The 5,810-nt window shown below is 32.9% G+C and overlaps 2 long non-coding RNA genes across 3 annotated transcripts; both read left to right on the plus strand.

Moving 5' to 3' along the window:
• The first annotated feature begins 427 nt into the window (after window positions 1-427).
• On the plus strand, window positions 428-3,882 carry LOC107893579 (uncharacterized). 2 transcript variants are annotated; one of them, XR_001682875.2, is made up of 6 exons: window positions 429-920; window positions 1,017-1,167; window positions 1,721-1,902; window positions 2,522-2,667; window positions 3,430-3,552; window positions 3,827-3,882. It is a non-coding gene; the product is annotated as an uncharacterized lncRNA (long non-coding RNA). The 2 variants fall into 2 exon arrangements; XR_001682874.2 differs by having other exon boundaries at window positions 428-920; window positions 1,017-1,902.
• A 101-nt stretch (window positions 3,883-3,983) lies between these two features.
• Window positions 3,984-5,140, plus strand: LOC121212381 (uncharacterized). The gene is made up of 2 exons (XR_005907449.1): window positions 3,984-4,028; window positions 4,852-5,140. It is a non-coding gene; the product is annotated as an uncharacterized lncRNA (long non-coding RNA).
• The last annotated feature ends 670 nt before the right edge of the window (window positions 5,141-5,810 follow it).

Raw genomic sequence — 5,810 nt, forward strand, 5'->3', positions numbered from 1 at the left:
ATATTAAATAATTTCTTATATAATTGTAAAATATATAATATTAAATTTAATATATTAAAATTATGATTATAGTTTAAATTATTTAAGAGATAATAGATAAACTTTATATATATTAAATGGCTTAGAATTTAAGATTTACTTGAAATTTGTTAAATGATGAAATTTTATACAATCAATTAATGCTTTTATATTTAAAAATATTTAATCTAAACCATTTGACGTATAAAATATATAAAATTTCAAATTTTATCTAATTTTTTTAATATTACTTAAATTTTTAAAAAATATTTATTTAAAATTGATATAAAAGATGTAATAATTTAATATAAAAATTATAAAAAAAATCTAGCATTAGAGGCATTTTTATATGAAAAATTAATTTATTTCAAGCAAAAGGGTGCTATTTTGATATAAACGCCACTAATTTTCAGTTTTGACCGAAAAGACAATGTTTTATTTCTTTCCCCCCAATTCCCTTTTCTTTCTCAGCCATTCTCAGCCTGTACTTCTTTTTCTCTCCCCCGATTCCCTTTTCTTTCTCAGCCTTTCTCAACATGTTCTTCTATTTTATACCCGAAAAAATCGTTTAGTCTCTCATTTTTGTTTTTTAATATGTAAAATGGAGAAAAAAAATCCAAATAGATGGTCAAAAGTGCGGGAAAAAGAAAATTGGGTGTTGTTGCAGAGGACCGGGAAAATCCCAAAAATGTCTAATTTTTAAGGTGCAAAGAGAATTAGGGATTAGGGTTTGAATCAAAAGGGAAATGGAGGAAGAGAAGGGAACAACAGGAAGCATAAACCTAAGCCTGAATGGTAAAGAAGAGAAAATAAATCTGAGTGGTCAAGTTCATAATCTTCCATGCTGCATCAAATTCAATGGCCCTTGCATTGTTTCTCAGTACTTCAAACCCAAACTTAAGGTAACTTTTTCTCCTAATTTTTTTTATAATTAAATATCATGCAAAGGTAAATATGTGATTTTCCCCCTTTTTCCTTTTGGGTTTTATGATAAGTAGGGATGGAGATTGATGGGTTAGCAGTAGAGGAAGTCCATTTTAGAGGAAGGAAGCTTCAAGGAACTACTATTTCTCTTCCAAATGGCTGGAGGGGGTTTAATGGATTTTTGCAAGTTTGATTTTGTTGGAAAGATGATTTCTTCTCCTTGATGTTTGTTGACTGAAACTCTGAGTTGTAGTTGTGTATTAGGAATGTTGTTGGTCTAAGCTTGTGAAATTGAAACTATTAACATTTTGTTGATAAGATGTTTTCTAGCCCATTGAATCTAAGGAAAAAATGGTGTAAGAAAAGGAAAATAGTTTGGAAATTTTATATGCTTCTCTGTTTACAGGGAAAATATTATCCAGAAAACAATGTGCAAGATTGTATTGTGTTGATTATTAGATTTTAGGAAGTTTCGTAGGCATCATGCTCTAAATTTAATATTATTAACAGACATTTGATTTAGTTTTAGCTTACCATTTCCTCTTTTTTTCTTCTTCATTGTCTTGGTTAAAAAAACTATTTTTGTTTAGGTTTCCACAATTCGGTTCACTATTCTTCCTGAAGAGTTTTCATGTCTTTAATCTAGCTAAGCTTCTCATTTCTAGGGGGTTTGTAGGATGTCTGTTTACTGAAGTTAGCACCAATTTGATTCAATCATACATTTTTGTTTTCTTTTATGTAAATTTGTTGGTTTTACTATTTCTGGTTGCTCTTGCAGGCTTTGTTCCTGCGAAGAACAACTCTGGAAAGAGGAAAGCTTGTGATGTATCTGAAGGAAACTCAAACGATTGGGAAATGAAAGCCAAATTTGATAAATTGACATATTGGAATCATGATACCCCTCCTTCAAAAGATGATCCCTTCTTGCATTCTTTCCATTGGTTTACTATTGCAGAAGCTGTAAGTTTCTCCATCATTTATTGCTTAAAGGTGCTAAAATATTCATCGATACTGATTACTTAGGGCCTAATTATTGATGTTACATTCATTGGTTTATAGCCATTGGACAAAGGCGAGAGAATGTATTTAGTCTAAAAGTAGTTTAGTCCATTCAAAACTATCCCATTGTTGGTTAAGTTAGCTATGGTTTTGGTTTGAGTTTGAGGTATTTATTGATGGTGTAGTAAATCCAGATGGTGTAGTAAATCCAATGAAATTATGAGTATGCAAGTTATAATCCTATTGCCTTTGATATTGCATATCACGTCTGTGAGATGGCTGCCGATTATACACAGAAACACCCCATGTTATGGATTATAGTAAATATCCAAGTGAACCTTTTGGATCTCATTTTTTTTTCTTTTGGATCTTTCTTTTGATTTTTTACCTGTCAGTTGTTAGCTACTTATTATAGTGCCTGAAATGATGTCAAGAGGTATGCTTCTTTTATTTTCTTTTTAATATTAAATTTTATCCCTAAATTTAAACTTGAAACCAGGTAACCTAACGAAATTTTACGCTCTTTTTGGTTGTGGAGATATATAGTTGTTTGATGGGTGTATATGTTGCTTTCTGCCAGGTATGTTGGTGTGGGTGATTCAGAAGAAGTTCAACTCTTTTACTACTTTGTGAAGTCGGAGGGGAAACCTGAAGACAACCCTCTTTTGATTTGGTTGACTGGTGGCCCTGGCTGCTCTGCCTTCTCTGGTCTTGTTTTCGAAATTGGTAATCCCACCCATATTCCACTTTACTTAATTACATGTTCTTTGCTTAAAGAAAAAGGGACACTTCCGATTGCAAACCTAAATTTTTTCCCCTAAAGACCAGATGCTTCATATCTAAGAACCCAAGAATGAATGGAATTTTATTTGATGGACTATCTAACTGTGATGCACAATGATTGTTCAAGTGTCAGATTTGTGTTTAAGTGTCAATTTTTTTTAAAACATGTTAAAAAAATTATAAATAAAATTAAATATCAACTAGAAATAAAATTAGACACTATCAAAATATAGTATATCGAAATATGCTTAAACACGTGAAAAAAAAATTGTTTCTTTCCAAAATCAATAATCAACAATGACTAATTTAGGTCTAATGAAGATTTAAAAGTTAATTTCTTTTTAATTTAAAAGTTGTTTGCATGTTAACCTTTGTTTTGATGAGTAGTAATTTTACATTTATATTAATGTGTCTGAAATTTTCAAAATTATCAACAAATAACATGTATCAAATTTGTTTCTAAAGTCAGATCTTAGAGGATAAGTTGATATCCGAATAGGATCATCAAATTGAAATGAGCGTTGCAGGTCCATTGAAATTCAAGGTTGACGTGTACAATGGAAGCTTGCCTACGTTGGTTTACAACCCATACGCATGGACAAAGTTGATCAAATCATATCATCTACTCAACCAGATCATTTTTGTTGTGGTTTTTGTTTTAAGATTGCTAATAACGAAACTTGAACAATGATGATATATTTTCAGGTGTCAAACATCATATTTATAGATTCACCAGTAGGCACAGGTTTCTCCTATGCTAGAAACAATCGCGCTGCACAAACCGGTGACTTGAAACAAGTTCACCATCTCCATCAATTTCTTCGTAAGGTCAGCTTTCTTCAGTTCAGCTACCATTAATTTAAAGTAGATAATCAGTGTTACATGTGTATGTAAATGTAATCATTTATCTGAAATAAAAGGTTTCAAATTTGAATACGGTGGCTGATGGCTCATCCAGACTTCATTGCGTCTATATACTAACAAGATTGAAATAATATGGTTTTCATAGCTTAAATCATTGGAATATACTTGACAATGTTTTTTCTATATTGCTTTTAAGGATACATATTGCTCTAGCTTACTTCATGTTCTTTTGTTGTAGACTGGTGTGAACAAGCTTGTTGATTTGGTTGGAGTCACTCTTGGACCAAAAGGCATGAATGTCACTTTTGCACTTTTGAATCTAACATGATTAGTAATGGAACACTTTCTTGTTCTTTATATTTTGCATGCTAATATGTCGGGTCCGTTGATTATGTCAGGATATGGCTACTAAAGCAGATGTTGAAGGGAAACCGAATAAGGTATCAAGTCTCCATCGTAGCAACGATGAACCTATTTAGAGTAGAATTCTTATTTTCGTTGTTGATTAATTATTGAAAAATCCTTAAGATCTTGGTGATATATAAGATTTGCATTTTACATTTCATTGTAACAATTTTGAACATCATTTTTTAGTGAAAGGAAGAAAGTTGGTATTTACTGTTTACTGTTTTTTATTGGTAGAAAAATTTTCAACTGAATTTTATTTAAACTGTCGTAATAAATTGAATTTCAACACATTATTTATAAGACTAATTTCATGGGGAGCACTATAGTTGATATTACTATAAGAACAAAAAATAAAGGTAAACGATGAAGAAAAATCACTGGAACTACAAATTATGAGGAATATCAAATGTGAAACATGAAAGAACGATAAAAAGCAAAGAAGCAATTGGATAGTGGTGGATATCCCACTTCAAACAGCAAAGAAATTTGTGGTGTTTTTCCACAAATGCCGCCAAAGAATATAACTTTTAGAGCTAAAGGTCATGTTCTTTAGTGGCATTTGTGGGAAAAGTACCGCTAAAGGTCATGTTCTTTAACGGAATTTGTGGGAAAAACGTGGCTAAATGTTATGTTTTTTAGCGGCGTTTGTGGAAAAAGTACCATTAAAGGTCATGTTCTTTAGCGACGTTTTTTTACATAAACGCAGCAAAATTTAGCGGCGTTTTTTACGATGCTTTAATAAGCGTCGCAAATTATTTTACCGACGCTTACCTAAAAAAAGGTCGCTAAAAACTTGTTTTGCTGTAGTGTTGCTAAGCTATAAAGCTTACTCTGTTTTTTTTTTATGTTTTATAGAGGCTCGTTGCTCGCTTGTTTCAGACAATCAGAGTTGCACGTCACACTATCCAATTTTCGATTGGTATTTTGAACTTGTGAATTTATGTAAATATGGCATGTATAGGCTAGTTTGATAGAAGTAGTTATGTTTTGGTATCATGATTTGAGAATGATTTTGTATATAAGTTAAGTCATGTGATTTGGCTTATTTTGGTACATGTTTTGATTGCATATATGTACTTAAAGATGGTATGTTTTGGTATGGTAATGTTTGAATGAAAATATGCAAGTGAGGTATTGATATGAATTTGATAGATGAATGGATTATACATGAAGATGGATAGGTATTTGGATATGAATTTGCTATGTTTTGATATGTTAAATATTGTGTAATGAAATGGTTATTTTGGTTGTCAATTGGGCTGCATAATTGTGGTCAAACATGATTGTAAATGCTTGTGTTTTAGGGTGGCAATATGGCTTTGCAAATGGCCTATTTTTGTCCACACGGGCAGAGATACGGGCGTGTGATTTAGTCGTGTGCGACACACGGTTAAGTTACACGGTCGTGCGTCCCCTAAGGTACCCTACAAATTAAGTCATTATACCCTATAGGTTTGACATAGCTTATACACGCGGGTGTGTCTATTGGCCGTGTGTGTCACACGGATTCACACACGGGCGTGTGATTGACCTGTGACATATGTCAGTATACCCCCTAAATGGCACATGGCCTAGTACACAGGCATACGAGGCCATTTCGAAGGGGACATGGGCTAGACACACTGGCGTGTGGTTGGCCGTGTGACCCAAGTCAGTATCCTCTCCAGTTTTCACACGGTTTGGCACACAGGCGTGCCCTCGGCCGTGTGACACAAATCAGTATGTATGCTCTATTTCCACACGGTCTAAGACACAGGCCTGTCTATTAGTCGTGTGAGGCACACAGCCTGTTCACACGGGTTTGTGATATTTGA

The sequence above is a fragment of the Gossypium hirsutum genome, chromosome A13, assembly GCF_007990345.1.
Source record: "Gossypium hirsutum isolate 1008001.06 chromosome A13, Gossypium_hirsutum_v2.1, whole genome shotgun sequence".
Lineage (NCBI taxonomy): Eukaryota > Viridiplantae > Streptophyta > Magnoliopsida > Malvales > Malvaceae > Gossypium > Gossypium hirsutum.